We start from the raw sequence: 24,902 nt of genomic DNA, 5'->3' as shown, positions 1-24,902 counted from the left end.
TTCTTTAAAAAGAAATAATATATGGAATAGCTTCACTTTAAAATATACTATTCAAGATACCACATCAACTTGTATCATTAAAAAGATAATTTCCCAAGCAAAAAGAATTTTAGATCAAAGAAAATACCTATTTCCAATCTGAAAAAAAAAATCAGTGTCTGTGGAAGTAGGAAAAACTATATATATTAACAGAAAATTAGATTAAGTTCTAATAACATCTTACTCACTGTTGTACTATCGATTTCTATTCCTGCCTTCAGAAGTACCAAGTATATCACACAACCCAAAAAGTAAACTGACACTTAAAAAAAAAGACTTAAAAAATTATAATCTTTTTTTTTAAAGATTTTATTTATTTATTTGACAGAGAGAGAGATCACAAGTAGGCAGAGAGGCAGGCAGAGAGCGAGAGGAGGAAGCAGGCTCCCTGCTGAGCAGAGAGCCCGATGCGGGGCTCGATCCAAGGTCCCCAGGATCATGACCTGAGCCGAAGGCAGAGGCTTAACCCACTGAGCCACCCAGACGCCCCCAAAAATTATAATCTTAATAAGAGAATGAATCTTAAGAAATATTTTCGTTTATCTAATAACTAGCTGAAGAACTGCCACACCGAACTTAGACTAAGGCTAAGCATCCGGAGACCCGATGTCAGCAGGGACAGTTCCTGGCAGTTTTTGACCATCTCCACCATCAACACTTAACCTTGAGCCCCTGTGGTGAAGCCAACAGGGAGACAAACTATAAGATGTCTTCAAGCCTTTTAGCATCAGTTAACACAGGCAGCATGAAATGGCGCTGGTCTGTATTTAAAGAAGGAAAAGACAGAGATAGGAAAGATGGCTTCAAGCTGCAGTGCCTTAAAAAGAAAATGAGGTTTGAACTGGGTCCTCAAGAGCGGGGAGGGTTTCAGTGTGCAGAGAAAGCAAGGTCTTTCAGGGAATCCGAGAATTTGAACAGCCTTACACACCCTGGGCCGGCTATCATCCAGCCCCTGTACAGAAATATCCACTGATGGAAAACTGAGGCTTTGGAGTCTGGGAATAAAATTCTTATTGGCGGGGGGGGATAAATTTTTTTTTTTTAAATAGGCTCCATGCCCAGCATGGAGCCCATACAGGGCTTGAACTCACGACCCTGAGATGGAGACTTGAGCTGAGATCAAGAGCCCGACGCTTAACCAACTGAATCATCCAGGCACCCCAGAAAATATTTAACAAAGTCTGAAATCTGCTTTCTGATCCTATTTCCTTGGTCCAATTTGGCCCCCTGGAGCTACTCAGGCAAGGTCTTCCTCCCTGTAAAAAGGCCAGGCTGAATCCACGCCCTGGCACAAGAAGCCCATCTTCCCCCCGGGCTTCTCTCGCCAGCTTCCCATGCTTGTCTCATCCATTGCTCAGGCCTCCTCGCGGCCAAGGTCATAGCTTCTGAAGTGGACCAACCAGTTTATGCTTTAATTTCCCAAAGAACTGCAATGACCTTACGTTTCAGCTGTTAGAATGACAGAGACTTTTCTTCATTTCAGTCTTTCCTATCAATGTAGATAGACATGAATAGTTTTCGTTCTTAGTTTTTTCATACAAAATGCGTCACTCTCTGAAAAATGGCAAGCTAAGACTCCCACAGTTCGTTCCTCAGTAGTGCAAGTATACACAGTAACGCTTCAGCTGGCTTCAGAATTCTGGCCGGAAGTGACGACTGCATCTTCTGGCATGTTCTTTCCCATGTTTACACTCACAGGTGCTGTTTTTATTGGCATCTAAATTCCCAGAAGATACAGCCTTGATTTTATTTACCTAACCCAATGGATTGGCCAACATCATGGAAATAAAGAGTTTAAGGATAAGCAGGAGATAAAACAATAAGAAAAATAAGGACGAACAAAGGCTGTCAGATCCCAGAAAACAAAAATTAACACGTAAAAAGGAGTCATAAATAATTTATAAGAAACGGAACTGTACTTTTTCATTTCAATATATTTTGTGGAAAAGGCATACTTGAGGACTTACAGCTATCATAAATATTACTCTTATAAAAGCAAGAAGGTTCTGGATCAGAGACTGTATTTTCAATTATGCTGCCAATCAATAATTCAAGTAACACAACTGTCGATTTCTCTCTTCACCACTAGATGGCGCCTACTTGCTTTCTCTGTAGGAAACCAATGCCCTTCCAGAATGCTGCAAAATCAATGCAATTTTCAAATTAGATTCAAATTCATTCTTGGTCTCCTAAAAATGCTTTTATTTTGAAATTGAGAAATTAGAATTGTGCAGGGCCATCTCAAGCCTCTGCGTCTTTTTAAGGATAGGATCCGCAGAGAGATTTAAAGATGCTGGTATTCATTTATTTATCCAACTAATATTTTCGAGCTCATACTATTCACCACACACTATTTTAGAAATTGCAGAGAAGAGGGACACCCGGATGGCTAAGTCAGTTAAGCGTCTGCCTTCAGCCCAGGTCATGATCCCAGGGTCCGGAGATGGAGCCCCACAGTGGGCTTCTTGCTCAGCCCGGGAGCCTGCTTCTCCCTCCGCCTGCTGTGCTCTCTCATCTCTCTGACAAATAAAATCTGAAAGGAAGGAAGGAAGGAAGGAAGGAAGGAAGGAAAGGAGGAGGAAGGAAGCAATTGCAGAGGAGAAAAAACAAGTCTAACCTGGTGAAGCTTAAATTCGAATGAAATGAAAGAGTAAACAAAGTGGGTGTGCCAGATGAGAAATGCTCTGGAAACAACGGAATGGTGGGGGGGATATTAAATGCTAGGGCAGGAGGACTGGTTTGTTACATGTTTTGATTGAGGAAAGCTGCTCTGATATGACAAAGTGACATCTGAGCAAAAGCTGAAGGGAGGAAGGGAGGAAGCAATACTTTATATAGGAGTGTCCCAGCAGAGTCCCTGAACCCGGAAGCTAGGGGAAGGACAGCAAGGCCGACAGGCCTGAATGACAGAGTATATCGGGGGAGGGGCGGGTGATGAGGTCAGAGCTGTGGTGCAGACCGGACTGTGTCCAGCCCCTGGGACTTTAATTTTTACTCTGAACAAATGGTGGTCAACTGGAAAGGCTCGGCGTAGAGCGGGGACGTGATGCAACCCAGGCTTTGAAGAAATTACTGTGGCTGCTGTGCTGAGAACAGACACCGAGAGTAAGACAGGGAGCTGGCTACCGAGAGTGGAGGTGAGAGGTGATGGGGCTCGGACCAGGGCAGCAGCAGCGGGAGTGGTGAGAAGTGGCTAAATTCTCAGGTGTTTTGAAGGAAAAACCAATAGGACTTGCTGATGATTGAAGGCGGGGTACTGGAGAAAGACAGGAGAGTCAAAAAACAACTTCCTGGAGTTTGACCTCAGCAATGGGGAGAATTTTGAAATAGGAAAGACTGAAAGGAAGAGGTTGGGGAGATGCAGGGGGGCGGCTGGGAATCAGGAGTCTGGCTGCAGACCTACCACGCCTGTACCGCCCACTCCACGCCCACTGCCAAGCGGAGAAGCAGACCTGCAGCTAAGGGCTGAGGATGACACAGCTCTAAGAGATACCTCGCACTCAGTCATCTGTTAAGTGTTGATTTACCCCGAAATGTTTCCACAAGAGGGCAGTCAAGTGCTTGAGGAAAAGGGCAGCTTTTTCTAATTAGCACAAAAATGCCTTTGGGACTAGATACATTAGCCTTTCATCCAGGGAGAAGTCCAGACTAGAAATATATATTTGGAATAGATTAAAGTCAGGCAAGGGGATGAGATCACTTAGTGAGAGAGTTAGTTGGGGAAGAGCACTGGGCCCTGGGTGTTCCGGGGTTTAGAGGTCAGGAGAGAGTGAGAAGGAGTGGTCCGCAGGATGGGGAAACCCAGGAAGAGGTGACCCAAAGGCAAGTAGAAAGGGCTTTTCGTGAAGGTAAGAGACTTCCACTCCATCCAGTGGTGCCAACATGTTAAGGCAGATGAGAAGTAAGAATTAATCGTAGAACTGGGCAATCTGAGAGTCCTTCAGGAGGTGACAAGAGCTGCTACAGGGGAGTGAGGAGGTCTGATTGGAACAGATTAGGAAAGAAGGCGAGAAGAGGAAGTGGAGACTGATTGAGGACAATTGTTTAAAGTTTTGCGGTAAAGGAGAGGAAAGCCGTGAGAGGGCAGCTGGGGAGCTGGGGAGGGGTGAAGTCGGGGAGGGCTCCCTGAAGATGGGCAAACGGATAGCATGGTCCTGGCTGATGGCATTAATCCAGTACGAAGGGAAAGGTGACAATGCAGAACTGAGAAGAAAACAAGTGGTGAGAGATCTTAAGGTCAAGGGGACAAGACGCGGGAGAAAGGAGCATCCCAGCTCCTCTGTAAGAAGAGAAAGGAAATAGAACACTGAGAATTGACAAGACAAATCGGCAGCACAGGCGGTGGAGGGAGCACGCGGAATTCACCAGCCGAGAGCAGGAGTTTATGGAATTTGTCTGAAGCCATTTTATGCCTCTAAAAAACATTTCTGCATATATTCTCACTAGTTAAACCCTACAAATCTTATTATTTCTACAACCAGATACATCACACACACACATACACACACACTAAGTGACCTAGGAGTAACCATAGGAGGAATGCCAACTAGGTCTAATCTGTGTCCAGCATTCGGAAGAACCAATGGGACAGAAACCACAAAATCCATTTCTTTATGGTCCCAAAGAGCCTCTTAGAAAGCAACTCAGCCTACAGGATGGAATTCAGGCAACACGTGCTCTGACCTGTCGGAAGGCAGCGGCCTGTTCATAACCCGTCCTCTCCCCAGCTCTGCAGACTCGCGGCTCTAGGTCCCCTTGTCTCTGGCAGCGCAGTGATGTTGGTCAGACCACACATTCTACTTGCTCATTAGAAACACAGCTCATAATTTGTAGCTACAGGGCTCTACTGCCAATAAGGTGCCCCCTCCCCCACCACGGACTACAGCCGGGAGGACAGCAGAGGTGACACGCATATTTCTGAACAACTGAGCACAGGTGCTACTGAGGAAAATCACCAATCAGCTTCTACCATCACACAATCCTAAATAAATCTTTATCAGCAATGCAGAACTTCAAAGATACAGCTTTACTTCTCTGCTGTCCCAAAATACCTTGACGAAGGGAAAATCTTGAAAAGGATTACCACAAGAGTAACGGGTCACTTAACTATCCTCATCCCTGAAAGTGTTCATGTGAGTCTGGGGATGAAGGAAATTCTAACACCTGAAGAGAAATCTACAGGACGGGGTGGACGAGCTGACCAGTAGCTACATTTTTAAAAAGATAGTAAGCGTGTGTCTTCTGCTGCTTTTACACTACAGTGAACTAAAATGTCTGAAGGTCTAACCATCTCATCTTATGGCTGCGGTATGTTCTTCTTCATAGCAAGGTAGCATTTCCCGTGGCACATCTTCCTTCGGCATGTTCTCAGTGTTCCTTCCATTCTAAATGCTTGGTAGTTGGGGATGTGAAATGGTCTCTCCCTCAAACAATTCCAGACTTCAGCCCAAGTTCAATCTGAACAGAAAGTGATTAAATTTCTTAGCCATAGGCTCATATGAAGGCAGAAGGCTATGTGCATATTAGCACTGAAACCCTGATAATGCATCTGTGAAATTCTACTGTGTAGCAGGATAACCTGTCTTGCTAAAACTCCTAGTATGTTTTCAGTTCTGCAATTATTTTACAAAAACTGAGTCTTATTGACTCCCGGTTTTAAAAATCATCCCTGTTTCCCCAGTGTTAAAAACAGCCTACGTTTGAAGCAAAAGTTATGACACATTTTTATATCAAACAGTAATTGGGGAGGAAAGAAGGGTATTAAAAAAATCAAAGCTATCACTCTTTTTTATTTTTATTTCCCTGTAAAACATTTTAGCACTGTCATCTCTAATGGTCATGGAAAACAAATTATGCTAGGTTAAACAACTGACAAGTTGTTTGGGGGAAGGATAGGATGGTTTATGCCTGGGCAGCATTCCAATCATCTGTGAAAAGCACAGCATGACCATAAGAATTTAAATATTTCCAATATGCCCCTTCCATGTGGAAAAACATGAATGTGTTTCAATTAATCGAGCTTAAGTAAAAGAGAATAATTATGGAACATATGCACATAATCTCTTGTCAATCTTTATTCTAAGAACTGGGGTCCTCAATGCTTTAGTTGGGGTCTTATTTCTGAAGTGTTTTAATAGCAATGTTTTGTGAGAGCAGGGCTCCAACAAAAATAGAGTACGTAGGTCGCATAAAGGAGGTAGTTTTCAATGTTACTAGCTAAATTCACTCACTGTAAAGTGTCTGTGTCTGACTATATTTAAAAACACTCTTCAAGGAAAGAGGCTACATTTTACTCATCTGTGTTTCCCCCATGCCTATCATATTTAGAGTAAAGAACATCTGTGGATTTCTTCCTTCTCTAAAGCAGGCCACTTTGCATACCATGGATCGATGTCTGTTTAAAAAAAAAAAAAAAAAAAGTTTCCCTCCAGCCTTCAGGTCATCCCAAATTGAAAGCAAGGTTCTAGAACTGTGGCTGAATAAGCAACAGGGTGAATCAGATATGAATGTTAGAGATCCAGGTTTGAAGTAGAACTCAACTGTGTCCCTAAGGTAAACATGGGAAGTCTAGCAACCAGGGGGCGTGGGGGTGGAGATAAGGAAACCTTAAAAAGCTAACAACCTGAGAGGGTCCAGTGGAGGGTGAAATGTCAAAGTCTCAGCACAAGGGTCAAGAACAGTGGGGGCAGGATGGGAATAAAGAGGGCCAAACAGACAAAAGCAGACAAAATGTGGGTGCCAAGCGAGTATCAGAGACCAGATACAAAACACTAGCATTTAGGATCTGGGTACTGGAACTCCAGAGGCAGAGGAGGAGATCAAGACAGAACTCCAGACCCAAGTGAACCAGAGGATAATCAGGCAGAAGACCAAGATGCTAACTCGATCACAGAACAGAAGATAGAGACTTTTTCACTGGATACAAAGCCAAAGCCACTTATGTAGACCTCAGGGTGAAGAGAGAGGTCTATCAATGCTCCCTTGATATTTACAGCTCAACAAGGTCCTTTACAGTCTTCATGCCTAAGAGCTGGGTGGTTCTAAAGCCTGGGCTGGGGCTGACCCTGCATGTGAGGGTTAAGTGGCCCCAGTCACCGAAGGAGTGCTGGCACACAAACCCAAGGCCAGCAAGTGACAGAAATCCCTCCGGCAATAAGAACCGTATGAATGTTCCACCACAAGTATCCAAAAAAATCAGAATCAGCAGCTATCATATCTAAATAGCTCGATTTACTCCCATACTTTTTCAAAGGATCTCAAAGAGTATAAAAAAATCAACTCTATTTCATCCTCTTGGTTTCCATATAAAACACAATCAAGAGATAAACTATATTTCAAACACAGAAACCGAACAAGAAGCACATCAAACACTTGGCCAAAACATTACAAAATGAGTAAGCGTTCTAAGTCTCAGCAGCCTCTGACATGATTTTCCTCCTCTACCTCATAACGTCCTCTTCTATGATGCCCATTACTCCGGCTTTCCCGACCTCCCTCTTTCCCCACTGGTTGCTCCTTCTCCATGTTCTTTGCTCACTGTTTCTCCCCTTCTTCTCCTGCGCTTCCAAACATGGAATACTTCCAGAAGGAAATCTGTCCGTCTCTATCCTCTCCCTAGTTGATCTCATCTACCTAATGGCTTTAAAATTCATATATATATATATATATATATATATATATAAAATATGTTCACATATATACATATATATATAATATGTTCACATATATACATATATATATATATATACACACACGTATATATTCAAATTCATCTTAAGCATTTATCTCAAGCAGTCATTTCTCCCCTGAACTTGACTTCTCTGTATCCAACTCTAATGCTTACTTGGCACTTCCACTTGGATGTCTAATAGATATCTCAAAATTAGCATGTCCAAACCCAACTGTAATCCCCACTTAGTTCTCTTCCCCTCCTCCCCGCTGGCTCCTCCTCCAGGCCTTCTACATCTCCGTTACTGAACTACCATTACATCAGGTGCTCAAATCCGAAACCGGAGCTATTTTTGCATCCCTCTTTTCCTTGGCTCTCTCCCAAACATCTTCTTGCTGCCCCCTCTGTGGCCTTCCTCCCACTAAACTGGCACCACCGTAAAAACATCTGAACAGGTCCTCCTGATACCACTCTTGCTCCCATTAACCCATTCTCCACCAAGCAGTTAGAGAGATAGGTCTAAAATCCTACGTCAGACCATGTCTCTGCCTTTTGAAAACCCTCTGCTAGTTTCCTAGTGCGGTCAGAAATATGCCAATTCCTCACCCAGGTGTTCCAAGTCCTCGCCGGTCTGACCCCTGTTGACCTCTATTATCTGACACTGTCCCCACCTGCCACATCCAAATTTGCTTTCGCTGCAATAGCCTCCTTTCTGTTCAAGTTCACCCAATCCATTCCCCCAACAGGGCCTCCCTACAAACCGCTCCTCTTCTGGAATGTACTCTCCCCAGACCTCTGCATGTGGGGGGTCCTCCCTGTCATTAACTGCTCGTCCAAAATACCACCTCTTTCGAGAGGCTTCCTTGACCAGGCAAGGAAATTAGCAGCTTGGTCACACTCTATCACGTCACCCAATTTCTTTTCTTTAGAGTACATATCACCATCTAAAGTTCTCCTTGTCTGTTTTTTATTGTCTCTCTTCATCCACACGAATGTAAGTTCCTGAAAACAGGAACATTAGCTGCTAAACTCCCAAGTGCCCAAAAACAGTGAGCTGCATCTACTAGGCAGTCAACACAGATTTGTTGAATTAAGAAACAAATAAAATGAATGAGTAAATAAATGGATCAATATACAAACACTGGAGGACACGAGGTTTGTGGATGTGGAAAAGGAAATGATCCTAAATAAGGCTTTTGACATACAGTTTGACATATTTGAAATATACAGTTAGAGTGTCCAGAAGTCAGCGGATATGGGTCTGGAGTTTTAGCCCAGGAGCTATAAAGGTGAGAGTCACAGGTACGTAAGTTGTTCACGCAAGGGACTGTTGAATATCAAATGACATGGAAATGATCCTTGGGTAGGTTCAAACTTTAAAGGCCAGGGAGAAGATAATTTGTCTGTAAAAGAGGCAGAAAGAGTGGCCAGAGAGATAGCAGAAAAGTCTGAAGTACTTGGCATTATGGAAGCCAAAAGAATAAAGCTTGCATCAAGAAAGAGGAGAGCAATGGATAATGTTAAAAGCTGTTGAAAGGGCACGGGGAATACGAAGAGACGGTTATAGGAATGGGGCATGTGTTATGTAGTTTCCCGTACCCTTAAACAATGTTCTGTGAGTAACTTAAATGTGTATTATTTCAATGACTTTTGCTATAGATTACTTTGCTTAGTTAAAAATTATTTTCATTTTTTTATTTTATTAAGTTTTTTACTCTAATTCCAGTATAGTTGACATATGGTGTAACATTAGTTTCAATATACTGCTTTAGCCTTTTTACACTTTTCTTTCTTGTGTCCCTTCGCTTGCAGTCAAGTTTATAATTGTCACTTCTTACAGTTAGCAATGTCTCTGTTTTTAAGAACATTCCCATTCTAACTTGTAGCTTTATGTTTTGCTCTAGAATGAAAAGTCCAGTAACCTAGTGTGTATGATCTGAGTCTAAAGAAATGAAAAAGTCCTGGGCACCTGGGGGGTTTGGTCGGTTAGGTGTCCGCCTTCAGCTCGGGTCATGACCCCGGGATCCTGAGACTGAGTCCCGTGTTGGGCTCCCTGCTCAGTGGGGAGTCTGCGTCTCCCTCTGCCATTCCCCATGCTCATGCTCACTTTCTCTCTCTCTCTTCCTCTCTCTCAATCTCATAAAAAAAAAAAAAAAATCTTTGGGGGGGGAAAAAAGAAACAAACAAACAAAAAAGTCCAGAGTAAGCCCACAACCATACAAGGCCTGAGCTTTAAATCATAGACTTTGTAATATTAAGTTTGACTACCCAAGGCTTTTTTGGTCTCCTCCCAATAATCAGCAAAGTTTAGAAACTGGAAATATAAAAAAGAGGTTTTCAGGTAAGCACATTATTACAATAATATTTACAAGTAATTGAATAGGGTCACGTGGGTGGCTCAGTCAGTTTGGCAGCGACTCTTTGTTTTGGCTCAAGTCATGATTTCAGGTCCTGGGATCAAGCCCCTTGCTGTGCTCTGAGCTCAGCAGGAGTCTGCCTGAGGAACCCTCTCCTTCTGCCCCCCTCATTCACCCTCACTCACTCTCTCTCTAAAATAAATGAAATAAATCTTTTTTTAAAAGGAATAATTGAATATAAAAATTCAGAAACAGCAAATGATGTAATATCATTCTTTGTTTTAATAACACAAAAAATAAGGTAATCTGCCAAGTAAAAATTTGTAAAGTAATTAAAAGTGAAATGACTAGACTTTGTCATGAAAATTCAAGTAATCAAATTTCAATAGGAAAAATACAATACAAATTCTAATGCACAAAATGAAAATATTTTCACCTAAATTCTTACACACAAAGAATAAAGTTTATAAATGAGATTTAGTAGCAATTATCAGAATTACAAGTATACAAATATGTAACTAAAAAAATATTCTCAAAGAAAATGTCTGAGATATAATATGCATTGCTAGCTACATATAATATCTTAACTGCTTGACCAAAAACCTTTTCCACGAGGATACACTTCTATGCACAAGTTGTAAGCATGCCATCTAAATACTTTTTAAGATCTTGGTGCGTTAGATAAGCTCCTCAAATGTCTTCATGGCCAGTTCTTGAAGGTCATGAAGCTCAACTAGAAACAGAACCAACTTAATTTTTGCCTATGGTAAAAGGTGTGAATAGAAGTTCACTTTTTACATATGAATATTCAATTAACCCAATACCGCTGGTTAAAAATACTACTCCTTCCACCTAATTGCTTTTGCACCTCTAAGAAAAATGAGTTGTGTATTTACCTGTAGGTCCTTTTTGAATGTTACTCTGTTCTACCAGCGTATTTGTCTGTCTTTATGCCAATGTCACACTATCTTGATTATCGCAGTTTTATAATCACTATTAAAATCAGGTTGTATTCATTCTCCAACTTTGTTACTATGTTTTAAAGTCGTTTTGGCTACTCTGAGTCCTTTGCATTTGCTGTGAATTTTAGAACTACCTTGTCAATTTCTACAAAACAATATAATATTTGAATCTCCACAAATAGCAGTCTCCACAATATTACTCAGAAAAGGTTTCCTCCTCCACCCCACGTCTGTACATACACACACAACATGTTTAGCTAAAAGCATAAGAATTTTCCATGGATGTCTGCTCTGCTAAATGCATTAGACTTTAACAAAACTACAGGTTCTTATAACAGGAGGTACATCTCCTCTAAACTGCATCTCATGAAAGCAATCAGTTCAATGTTGTTGGGGGTCATACAAAAATATCTATCACCTATGGCCCAAGCACTATCTAACTAGTCAGTATGGTATAGTTGCTAATGAGAAGACATATTTTTAAAACAGAAGTCTGAACAAATAAAAATAAATACTGTATCTCGAATACAATGAAAACTCCCGTACACGATCCGAGAATACTTCATTTTTTTGTGCTTTGCTTTACTTCACTTTGCAGATGATGTTCTGTTTACAAATAAAGGTTTGTGACAAAACCTCTAACAAACCTGGTCATTGGCACCATTTTTCCAACAGCATTTTCTCACTTTGTGTCTTCGTGTCATATTTTGGTAATTCTCACAACAGCTCAAACTTTTTCTTTACTGTTCTATTTGTTATGATGATCTGTGATCAGTGATCTTTCATGTTACTACTGTAATTGTTTTGGCATGCCATGAACCACAGACATAAAAGATAGCCAACTGGGGCGCCTGGGTGGCTTAGTGGGTTAAAGCCTCTGCCTTCGGCTCAGGTCGTGATCCCAAGGTCCCGGGATAGAGCCCTACATCAGGCTCTCTGCTCTGTGGGGAGCCTGCTTCCTCCTCTCTCTCTGCCTACCTCTCTGCCTACTTGTGATCTCTGTCAAATAAATAAATTTAAAAAAAAAAGATAGCCAACTTAATCAGTAAACATTGTATATTCTGACTGCTCAACCTGTTGGCCAATCGCCCTGTGTCCTTCCCTCTCTGTGGACGTCCCTATTCCCTGAGACACAACAATGTTGAGATCAGGCCAATTAATTACCCTCCAATGGCCTCTATATGTGTTCAAGTAAGATTCACATGTCTCACACTTTAAATCAAAAGCTAGAAATAATTAAACTCAGTGAGGAAGGCATGCCAAAAGCTGAGACAGACTGAAAGCTGAGACAGGCCAAAAGTTAGGCCTCTTGCTCAAGACAGCCAAGTTGTGAATGCAAAGGAGAAGCTCTTGAAGTAAATTAAAAGTGTACTCCAGTAAACACATGAATGGTAAGAAAGCAAAAGGGTGTCATTGCTGATATGAAGAAACTTGTCATGGTCTGGACAGAAGATCAAACTAGGCCTATCATTCCCTTAAGCCAAAGCCCAATCCAGAGTAAGGCCCTAACTCTCCTCAGTCCTGTGGAGGCTCAGAGAGGTGAAGAAGCTGCACAAGCAAAGTCTGAAGCCAGCAGAGGTTTGTTCTTGAGAAATGAGGAAAGAAGTCGTCTCCATAACATGCACATACAAAGTAAAGCAGCCAGTGCTGATGGAGAAGCTGCAGCAAATCATTCAGAAGATCGAGCTAAGATAATAGTGAAGGTGGCTTCTTTAAACAACAGATTTTCAGTGTCCACGAAGCAGTCTACTATTGGAGGATGATGCCATGTGAGACTTTCATAGCTGGAGGTAAGTCAGTCTCTGACTACAAAGCACCAAAGGACATGCTGAGGGCTAACACAGCTGGGAGACTTTAAGTTGAAGACAACGCTCATTTACCATCCTGAAAACCCTAAAGCCCTCAACAAATATGCTAAATCTACTTTCCCTGTGCCCTAGAAATGGAACTGCAAAGCCTACAGAACAGTACATCATCTGCTTACAACATGGTTTACTGAATATTTTCAGCCCACTGCTGAGACCTACTGCTCAGAAGAAAATATTCCTTTCAAAACATTACTGCTCCAAGATCTCTGATGGAGCTGGAGAGATTCAAGCTGCTTCCATGACTGCTAAAATCCATGCTGCAGTCCATGGGTCAGGAGTCATTTTGACTTTCAAGTCAAAATTTAAGAAATATGTTTTGTGAGGCTAAAGCTGTCACAGATAATGATTCCTCTGATGGACCTGGGCACAGTACATTGAAAACCTTCTGGGAGGGATTCACCACTCTAGATGACATCAAGAACGTTGGTGATTCATGGGAGGAAAACAAAACATCATGATTAACAGGAGTTTGGACGTTGATTCCAACCCTCACGGATGACTGACAGGTTCAAGACCTCAGTGGCAGAAGTAACTGCAGATGGGAAAGAGAGCAAGAGAACTACAATGAGAAGTGGGGTTTGAAGACGGAACTGAATTGCTGCAATCCTATGACAAAACTTTAATGGACAGGGAGTTGCTTCTCAGGGATAAGCCCAGAAAGTGGTTTCTTCACTCCTGGTGAAGAGGCCATGAAAATTGTTGAAATGACAACAAAGGACATAGAATACATAAACTGCTGGTAGAGCCACAGCAGGGTTTGAGAGAATTGACTACCGTGGGTAAAATGTTACAGAGCGATTTCTCCTGAAAGGAAGAGTCAGTCAATGGTGGCAAACTTCACTGTTGTGTTATTTTAGGAACCTGCCACGTCCACCCCCACCTTCAGCAATCACCCCCCCGACCAGTCAGCAGCCATCAACATGGAGGCCAGACCCTGCACCAGCAAAATGATTACAGCTTGCTGCAAACTCAGATGATGGGTAGCATTTTTAGCAATAAAATATTTTAAAATTAAGGTGTGTACATTGGTTTTTTTTAGACATAATGCTACTGCACACATAATAGACCATATAGTGTAAACATAACTTTTATATTCACTGGGAAACCAAAAAATTTATTTGACTCACTTTATTGTGATATCTACTTTATTGCAGTGCTCTGGAACTAAACCCTGCAGTATCTCTAAGGTATGCTATATTCACAATGGATGGCATAAAACTAAAATGAAAAGTAATTTCTTCTGACAAGATGCCTCTCCCTACGTGATGAGACGAGCACTAGGTGTTATACACAACCGATGAATTGTTGAACGCTGCCTCTGAAACTAATGATATACTGTGTGTTGCTTAACTGAATTAAAAAAAAAAGTAAAATGAAAAATATAATGCTCTTTCCTAGAGTTAAAAAAATGCCTTTCTTTCATAAATTACAAAAATTATTTTATGACTCAGACTATAGTAAATTCAACCAGTACTTGAAAACTGAAAAGAAAAAGAAAAACTAAGTAGTCCCTATGCAGAAAACTCTATAGAACAGGTTGATTAGTGCACTAATTATCTAAATGAAGATAAGTAAATTTAAAATATTTTAAGCTCTTCCTTAAGTGATTTTTGTTTTAATGCTAAGGGGTTTTATAAGTAACATCCAACATTTAGCACATCCAATGCATTATGAGGTCGGCTTAAATGACGCTAACAGAAGTATACCTATATAGAAAAAAAAATAAAGTTCTGATCTGAAACTCAGTACTATGGTTTTTCCAACTCAGATTGCATGTAAATTAATACTAAGCTACAATTATTATTTCAACAGGAACCAATTATTTCAACAGGAACTTAATAGAAAGCTATCTCACAAGGACTCTCAACTCCTCTATTTTTTTAAAGATTTTATTTATTTATTTATTTGAGAAAGAGAGTGTACAAGCAGGGGGAGGGGCAGAGGGAGAAGAAGAGAAAGAATCCCAATCCAACCACACAGAGTGTTACCTATTGTGGGGCTTGGTTCCACAACACTGAGATCATGACCCAAGCCAAAAATCAAGAACTGGACACCCAACCAACTGAGCCACCCAGGTGCCCCGTGTTTTGTTTCTCGGGATTTTTTTTTAAAGATTTTGTTCACTTACCTCCTTTATTTTTTGTTAAGATTTTATTTATTTATTTGACAGACAGAGATCGCAAGAGACAGGCAGAGAGAGAGGAGGAAGCAGGCTCCCCATGAAGTAGGGAGCCTGATGTGGGACTCGATTTCAGGACCCTGGGATCATGACCTGAGCCGAAGGCAGAGGCTTTAACCCACTGAGCCACCCAGGCGCCCCATCACCCACTTCCTTTAAAAACAAGCTCAAGGGGGACGCCTGGGTGGCTCAGTCGGTTGGACGACTGCCTCCGGCTCAGGGCGTGATCCTGGAGTCCCGGGATCGAGTCCCACATCGGGCTCCCAGCTCCATGGGGAGTCTGCTTCGCTCTCTGACCTTCTCCTCGCTCATGCTCTCTCTCACTGTCTCTCTCTCTCTCAAATAAATAAATAAAATCTTTAAAAAAAAAAAAAAAAACAAGCTCAAGGGTGCGTGGGTGGCTCAGTTGGTTAAGCGTCTTACTCTTGGTTTCAGCTCAGGTCATGATCTCAGGGTCGTGAGATCCAGCCCCACATCAGGCCCCAGGCTGAGTGGGGAGCCTCTTGGGTTTCTCTTCCTCTCCCTCTCCTCTTGCTCTCTCTCTCTGATTAAATATTTAAAAAAAAAATAAAAAATAAAATGAGCTCAAACATGGGGATAATCAGTAATTTCTACAAAACAGATAAAATTAAATGAGTTAAAAAATAAGCAGCAGTAAAAAATATATGAGAAAAAAAATTACCTGGCTTGGAAAACAAATGCACTCATTTTAGAGGGTATTGAAATATTATTATATTTCATGGATCACAATGAATAAGGAAAACTTAATAACAATGTATTAACTATTTGACTATCCCAATGTGTCATCATACTAACAACCGATTTGAAAATATGCTCTATTATTTGATAAGCCCTCTTAGTCATTTCATTATGTTAGAAGAGCCCATCCAAAACAGCTGCATCCTGGGGCATGTGGGGGGTTCAGTCACTTAAGCATTTGCCTTCAGCTCAAGTCATGATCCCAGGGTCTTGGGATCCAGCCCTGCATCAGGCTTCCTGCTCAGCGGGGAGCCTGCTTCTTCCTCTCCCACTTTCCCTGACTGTGCTCTCTCTCTGTGTCAAATAAATAAATAAAATCGTAAAAAAAAAAAAAAAAACAGGGGCACCTGGGTGGCTCAGTGGGTTAAGCCTCTGCCTTCGGCTCAGGTCATGATCTCAGGGTCCTGGGATCGAGCCCTGCATCGGGCTCTCTGCTCAGCGGGGAGCCTGATTCCCCCACCCCCCGACTGCCTCTCTGTCTACTTGTCTCACTCCTTCAAATAAATAAATAAAATCTTTAAAAAAAAAAAAAAAACAAATAGCTACATCCTCTTTAGACCAAGAAATCTACAAGTAGATCATCCCCTAAAGTAAAGTCGGTTTCCCCTTGTTAATATTCTCACAGAGTTATCTATGCCTGTACAGTATTCTGTAGTCAAGAGCATGACTGATTAAGACTTTGGAGTCAGACCTAAGTTTGAAGGTTCTGCCATTTCTTCATCACGTGACTTGGAAAGTCTTTTAACTTGCCTATACTTCAGTTCCCACCTCTATACATGGAGTCTCTTTCACAGGTTACTGTGAGGAAAAGAACATGGCCGATTCCACTTTTTTCACTAGAGTTCTCCCAGTGGCTGGTTATATGAGCTCAACAGATTTTTTTTAAGGTTTTATTTATATATTTCAGAAAGAGAGCACAAGCAGGGGGAGGAGCAGAGGGAGAGGGAGAAGCTGACTCCCTGCTGAGCAAGGGGCCCAGCATGGGACCATGAGATCAGGACGTGAGCCGAAGGCAGACAGACGCCTCACCAACTCAGCCACCCAGGTGTCCCAGCTTAAAAAGCTTATATTACATCAAATAATAAATGAATTAAAGGATTTAACACATAGTAAGCTCTTTTAAAAATATTCAAAGAAATTTTAAATAAATATGTAACAGCTAACCTAGATAGCAGAGGTCTTAATTTCAGTGAGATTAAATAAATTCCCTAAGGTCACACAGTTAGGGGGTGGCAGTCCAGGATTTAAATGCAGAAACTCAGACATCCTATACCAATTGTTTCTTATTACTTAAAGCTCCTCCCTCCTTGGGGCTTCCAATTCTCAGATTTTCACAACTTCTTTATTCTCAACACTTCCTTTTTTCCACGTAGGTGGGCATTTTTCAAAGACCAGGAATTACAAGTGCTACCCTCTCTACCATGGTTCATATTTCTGGGGACCCTGGAAACTTTTCCCTATAAAAATGTACAAATTTACATATACACACAGATTTTGGTATAATTTTAGGGTATTCACAGATACCTCAACCCTCTTCCTCACAGGCTTACTTAAATTACCTTAATACTGGCTCCTGCAAACAAAAAATGGTTTGTATCATTATCATGATTATAATCTGTGCCTATCAAAATATTACCTAACAAGTTCCTACTTAAATATCATTTTTACTAAAAACTTTCTTTGATTACTTCAAGGACTGTGAGAATTGCTTTGCTCCTCTGAATTTTTTAGGGCTCTGTGAATGTACTACTCATGTGATTTTACAGGCAGAAAGAACCTTAGATTTTCCATGCAATGTAACATGTTTAATAACATTCACATACCATGTATTACATAGCATGGTCACTTTATATATATCTTATCTCCAAGGCAGTAAAGAAAGTACCCAGAGAGTAGGGACTACACCTGCTATAGCTTCAATGTAACATTCCCTAAGGATACAGGAATGCTTATTTTTTTAATTAGTGAAAGAATGGCTAATTCTGAGTTAAAACTGAGCTACTATTCACTATTTTTCAAAGACTCATGAGGCCCTGAAAGTCTCTTTGAGCATTTTAGAATTTCCAGTATCTTTTCCTCATTCAGTATTAATCAGCACTGTGGAGCAAAATCTTTTCCTGCACAATCTCTGTAGGACCTTTTTACAAGCCATCCCCTCCCATTCTGGTCTAATCGATTATTGAGAGTAGCTCTGGATAAGAATCTTGAGAGTATGTTATTGTTCCCTGGACTTCATTTTAGTAAGAAGCTTAATACCACAAAAATATTATATTTTCAGTCTCCCAAAACCTAGTCTAGCTTTTGTGATAAAATTTTCTATTTCCTTTTGAACGGCTTTCAACTACACATTGTGCTTCTTAGGTTACAAAATTGTGACTGTCTTCCATTATGTAATATAATATTTCCTTTCAAATGAGAGTTGAGTTTTCTGGCCAGACAAAAATTTATCACTTATTAAGAAACTATAGGGGCACCTGGGTGGCTCAGTGGGTTAAGCCTCTGCCTTCAGCTCGGGTCATGATCCCAGGGTACTAGGATCAAGCCCCATATCGGGCTCTCTGCTCATCAGGGAGCCTGCTTCTCCTCTCTCTCTCTCTCTCTACCTGCCTCTCTGCCTGCTTGTGATCTTTGTCTGTCAAATAAAAAAATAAAATCTTAAAAAGAAAGAAAGAAAGGAAGAAACTATAGGGGACATGAAGTGTTAAGCCAGCATTCATAATCTTGAAAAATTTACCCAAACTAGAAAAAGAAGACAAAGTTGTGAAAATTAAGCAAAAGATTTAACAAGATTTCAAGATAGAAAATACTGTCATAGGTAATTGACAAATAAATGGAGTACCTTGCCCTCTGAGGGTTTAACAAAGGGAAGAGTCTTTAGGCTAGAGTGGTCTGTAAAGGATTTCTTGAAAGAGCTGAGTCTGAGTAGATTTAGGGGGATAGACAGAATTGGGCAAATACCAAGAAGAGAAAAGAGAACATTAAAAATTTTCTATAAACAGGGGCCCCCCGGGTGACTCAGTCAGTTAAGCATCTGCCTTCAGCTCGGAACATGATCTCAGGGTCCTGGGATGGAGCCCCATATCAGGCTCCCTACCCAGTGGGACATCTGCTTCACCCTTTCCCTTTGTCCCTCCTCACCACTTGTGCTTTCTCCCTCTCTCTCTCTCTCTTTCTTTCTCTCTCTCTCTCAAATAAATAAAATCATTTTTTAAAAATGGTAACAGAAGTACCAAAGTGGAAAGCCAAATGAGAATTGGGGGCAAACCAGCTGGGCAAATAATAACAAAACATCCAATTAAAAAATATCTATGGAATGAATATAAACATAAAGCACTTATAGAGAAGAACAAGAGACAGAATGCACCTCTCTTTCTGGATAAATATTAAATGAGATGTTGTACATAGGGCATTTGCACAGTGTCCATTCCACACTAGGCATATAAAGAATGTAAACTATCAGGAGGGAGCATGGCAGCAGAGTAGGAGAACCTTAGGCTCGCCTTGTTCCATGAACACAACTAGATAACTATCAAATCATCCTAAATACCCCAGAAATCAATCTGAAGACTGGCAGAATAACTCTATAACTAAAGGTGTAAAGCAGAGGCCACACTCAAGAAGGTAGCAAATGTGGAAACCCAGTGTGGGACAGAACTGGACTGTGGCTATGACTGTGAGAAAGGAGCTACAGTCACAGAGAAGGGCAAGAGACAGACCGGCACAGAGGGGCAATTGGCTTGGAAAGCAAGAGGACCTGAATTTCGTGAGTTCTTGCAACCAGTGGGGCTTAAAACCTAGAGTTTTAAAGGTCAGCACATTTGGCTCTGGGAGAGCCCAGAGGACACTGGGGCTGCTCTTGGGGAAAAGGCAGGGCAAACAGCACAGGGACATACAAGTGTGGAGACAGTGATCTGAAGAGCACCTGAGCACACAGTAGGGAGGTCATCTACTCTTCTCAGAGCATGTCCTAGAGAGGCAGCGTTCACAGAGAGGCTCCTCTGGGAGCAGAGGGCATAACAGCACACTTTGGAGACACTCACCAGGTCTGGGGAACAGGGAACACTATACTGCAGGGCACTACAGGACTGCTCAAAAACAAGAGACAGAGCTGACTTTCCCAACACAGAGAAACAGACACAGAGCCTTAGATAAAATAAGACCAAAGAATTTGTTCCAAATGAAAGAACAGGACAAGGTCACAGCTGGACATCTAAGCAAAAACAGATACAAGTAACATGCCTGATGGAGAATTTAAAGCAATTATTATAGGGATACTCCCTGGACTCAAGAAAAGAATGGAGGACGTCAGTGAGACTATTAACACAGAGATAAGGAATAACATAGCAGAGATAAAGGACTCAAAAAATGAAATGAGAAACACACTTAATTATTGAAAGAAAAGCAGGCTAGAAGAAGCAGAGGAATGCATTAATGACCTAGAAGACAGAGTAATGGAAAGTAATTGAGCTGAACAAAAGAGTGAAAAAGAATAGACTTAGGGAAGTCAGTGACTTCATCAAATATAAAAACATTCATATTATAGGAGTCCCAGAAGAAGAAAAGATAGATAAGAAAGCAGAAAATTTATTTGAACAAATAATAGGTGAAAACTTCCATAATCTAGGGAAAGAAATAGATATAGGAATCACAGAGAACCCCAAACAAAACAGATCCACACCAGGACATATTGTAATTAAAAAGCAAAATATAATGATGCTACATATATTAAGAGCAGCAAGAAAAACAAAGACAGTTACATACAAAGGAAACCCCATAAGACTATCAAGAAGGTTTTTCAGCAGAAACTTCCCAAGCCAGAAGGGAGAGGAATGATATATTCAAAGTGCTGAATGGGCAAAACCTGCACCCAAAAATGCTCTATCCAGCAAGGCGATCATTCAGAATAGGAGAGACAAACAAAAACTAAATGAGTTCAAGACCACTAAACCAGCCCTGCAAAAAATATTAAAAGGAACTCTTGAGTGGAAAGGGAAGACCAGAAATGAATATGAAGGTAAGAAATACAAAAACAGTAAAAATAAATATTTCTGTAAAAAAATCAGCAAAGGAAATCACAGAATAAAAGGATGTAAAGTACGACACCATATACTTAAAATGTGGGGAGGAGTTCCTCCAAACACACAGACACTTCCACACACACTTACATGCCTGCCTGCACAAAATACGTAGACATACGCATCCTTTCACCCAGCCAGCTTCTATTCATTCAGATTCAGCTTAAGCATCTCCTCAACAAAAGGTTTTCGACTGATGCTACCCATGGCCCTCACCTCAGGTATCTCTCCTCTAAAATCTCCCATTAGACACAGCTATGATTATTGCTGTGACTGTGGTTATGATCATAGCTTTCTCACTTTATTGGCCACATTTACTATTTAAGTGTATGACTCCCTTTCTGGTCTTTGGGTTCCTAAAGGTCCAAGGCTATCTCATCTTCATCTCTGCTTCTTCTGTATCTGCCCCATCGACTGAAATAAAAAATGCATTGAGTACATACTGAAAATCCTAGTTCTTTCATAACTGTTCTCTGTAAAAATTGTTCTCTGTGAAAGTTAGGATCTTATTTTAGAAAACTGTCTTCTTTTTGAAATGATCAGATGCACCATGTTTTATAAATGAATATTGGCCAACTTTTCTGGAGTCCTACTATACATAGCTTCCATGCCTTTAAGCAGTTCATTACTAAATGCACTCATGCAAATAATACATTTATGGTAACTTCTCCCTGGCTAAGAGATAACACTTATGCAGCAAATCACCTATCCAAAAGAGTGTAAAAACCTAGAGTCTATCCAACTAGAAGGACAAAGTTGGAGGCTGTTATTACATAGCAGTATTACCCATATATGTACTTCAAATTGTTATTTTAACACACTGAGCCACATGTCTAAAAAAGATAATATCAATTTAAGCTGTTCTAACAGCTTGTGTCAAACTGTGGTGACATTTTATTAGTAAGCTAAATATCCCTAATTAAAACCAAACTGCTTAGCACCAAATTACTATAATTCATTAATTCTCTGCTGAGAACACATTTTTAGCTATCTCAAAAAAAATTGCGTAACAAAGTATTGCCCCAGTTTCCTCAATTGTAGTCATGTTACTTGAAATGCCACAATATGAGAATATGTTCTCATTAAAAAATCATCCTTCTTCCAGTGGTGTTTTCTACTAGGGTGGTTTAGAATCTTTTGGACTCATTACCAAGGACTAAAGCTCCCCTTGTAGAAATGAGCGAGCACTATAATTGAAATAGAAGGTGATCAGATATAAAATGTCACTGCCCCCAGAGGGAACTGAATTTCAACAGTGAGAATACTAAGCAGCAAAGTGATTTAAGAACATAAGACTGACAGTCACTTTGCTATCTTAAGAAGATTTCAAGGACTAATACGAGGCACCCAGAAACCAAAGAAGGTTATGAAATGTATGAGGAGCAACAAGGTCCTTTGCTACTTTTCAAAAGGTCCCAGATCCTGTTCTGACAAGTACTGCTTTCCCCCATGATTTAGGCAAAATAAAATGGTAAGCTTACTACCTAGAGGAGGAACTACACAAGCTAGGGGAAAAAATCATAACACAAAACTCTCAGCAGGCTGAAGTCATCAGTGAAACTTAACAAAAGAAATATATTATCATAATAAATATAAGTCCTGCCCCTTATCAGTACACAAGTAGAGAATCCAGGCATGTACAAAAAAGAAGAGTTGGCAATTATAGTGGATGGCAAGTTCAATATAAACCAAGAATAAAATATCCTTACCAGAAACTAGTGTGACCTAAGACTACATTAAATGCAATTTAGTGTCCAGAACACGAGGGACAGATGTCCCTCAGAATAATGTGCTGTGTAGACCACACAGGTATCCCTTGCAGTTTTGGAAACCATGCTTCAATGAGTTTACTGAAAAACTGGAATATATGAAAAAGGATAAATAACCACAATAGGGAAGAAACTCAACCCCACATCCAAGACTCCCCTAAAGAAAATTAAAACCAAAGGTTAATAAGGATTCAATGTTTCTTATTCTGAACACATTTCTTTCAGAGCTGAGCCTTCTGGACATCATTCCTGGCTATTAGCATTCCTCTGGTTAAAAAGTGTTTAAATGAGCTAAGGAAAACTGAAAATGTAGCAAGGTACTGTAAATAAAAAGAGAGTTGAGCATAGGGTACAATGAATGCTTCCCCAAGTTCTCATCTATTTAAAGCTCAGATAAATGGCTTCACTGAAAGTGTAAGAAGATTTGCCTAAACTTCTAACATCATAAATAATTATCATAATTGAAGGTGTGAAAATGGCATATAAATAAAAAGAGAAAAATAACAGCCAAGTTTGTGATCTGTAGATAATAGCAAATACTACATTCAACTATGAGATAACATTCGAAAGAAATACATCTTCCAGAACTAGATATGAGTGTGAGAGCATAAATATCTTATTCCTCTAGATATCTGCATCTAATACAAACTAAGTAAGCAGACTCTCTCTTATCTGGCGATTTTTATTTATAGTTAAAATTTGAATGTTTTAAAGTTTTGAAGTCCTTCTCTCCAAAAAAAAAAAAAAAGGACTATCTTTTTTTAAGATTGTATTTATTTATTTGACACAGAGAGCGAGGGAGAGAGAAAGCAGGCAGGGGGAGCAGCAGAGGGGGAGGGAGAAGCAGACTTCCCGCTGAGCTGGTAGCCAGACACAGGCTCCATCCCAGGACCCTGGGATCATGACCTGTGCTGGAAGCAAATGCTGAACCAACTGAGCCACCCAGGTGCCCCAAAAAAAGGACTATTATTAAATGCCTGAATCAACAGTCATTTCTTACCAAAAGCCATGATATAATAGCTACATCTATGAACAAAGTGAATGAAACAAATCAAAAGAATGTTTTATTGACTATGTTGACTATAAAATCAGTGCTATTAATGGTGATAAATACAAACTATAGCTCCCTACGAGAAAAGAATCATCATTTTAAAATGTAGGTGTATTACTATTACAGTTGTAGAAACTCCTTTGCCTTCTATGGCAGCAGAAAATAAACAACCAAATAATTCTTTTGATAACTCACGCTGTAAAATAACTCTCCTCAAAACAGCCAATAAATTTACTGGTCTATCCATTGAACTTGCCTGTACTAAATTTCATGTCATTAATTTTTTACAGAATACCCCCACTTGTAATGTATTTTCACCCACTAAAGTTTATACTGGGTAGGATCTCACAGGATCTCAAATTCAATGGATACGGAGAAGGACCCATTAATCTATCCAAGGAGCAGTCATACAATTGTCTACCATTTTGCAGTGTGGAGGCCGAGAAAATTAAGGCCATCCCACCTCAAGTTTAGCTGATGTGGGAAACAGAGGCAGAAGAAAATCATTAAAATTCCTCACCTACTGACAAGCCCTTGAAACAGACAGAGTGGCTCTCCCCTGGGGACTTAACTGCCCTCACCTTGAGGTTTTGCTAAGGACAATCCTAGCCTGACTGACCCCCTACCCAGACAGGTCCGACCAGAATCCTGTAAGTCTACTTTAACAATTCCTTTAGGAAACTTTATCTCTAAACCTCCAAGATAGTGTCGAGAATCATTCCCAAGTATATGGCCCACGGATAGACATCTAAAGGGTCTCACGAGAAGATTTTTATTATTGGTAATAAATAACCTCTCTCCCAACAATAGCTAGCCCCTCAAAATCCTGGAGACCTTGCTTCCGAAAGTCCTTAGAGACTTACACCATCCCTAATCCCCTTTGTCCTCACCCACCGCGGGGTCCACCCCTACTCTGCCTTTAAAAACTCTGACTGTAATCTGGTTCGGGGTCCAAGTCCCTACTTTGCTGTGTCGGGTATTCTTGGGCCCAAGCTTAAGCTTGTCAAATAAACCCTCATGTGATTGCATCGGTGCTTGCTCCTTGGCGGTCTCTCAGAGGCGAAAACTCGTGCATAACAGCAGGAGTTACACTTAGGTGCTCGGCTCTCACTGTAATGGCCTCTGCCTTCAAGAAGCTTATGGATTAACTGGGTGATGGACATTAAGGAAGACG

At 40.7% G+C, this 24,902-nt stretch overlaps 1 protein-coding gene across 7 annotated transcripts in view; it reads right to left on the bottom strand.

Moving 5' to 3' along the window:
- DNM3 (dynamin 3) overlaps positions 1–24,902 on the bottom strand; it is a 534,866-nt gene that overhangs the window by 400,140 nt on the left and 109,824 nt on the right. The window lies entirely within an intron of this gene.

Source organism: Neovison vison, chromosome 10 (assembly GCF_020171115.1).
Source record: "Neovison vison isolate M4711 chromosome 10, ASM_NN_V1, whole genome shotgun sequence".
Classification (NCBI taxonomy): Eukaryota; Metazoa; Chordata; class Mammalia; order Carnivora; family Mustelidae; genus Neogale; species Neogale vison.
Note: the sequence above shows the minus strand (reverse complement) of the source record. Positions and strands in the feature narration are given on the sequence as shown.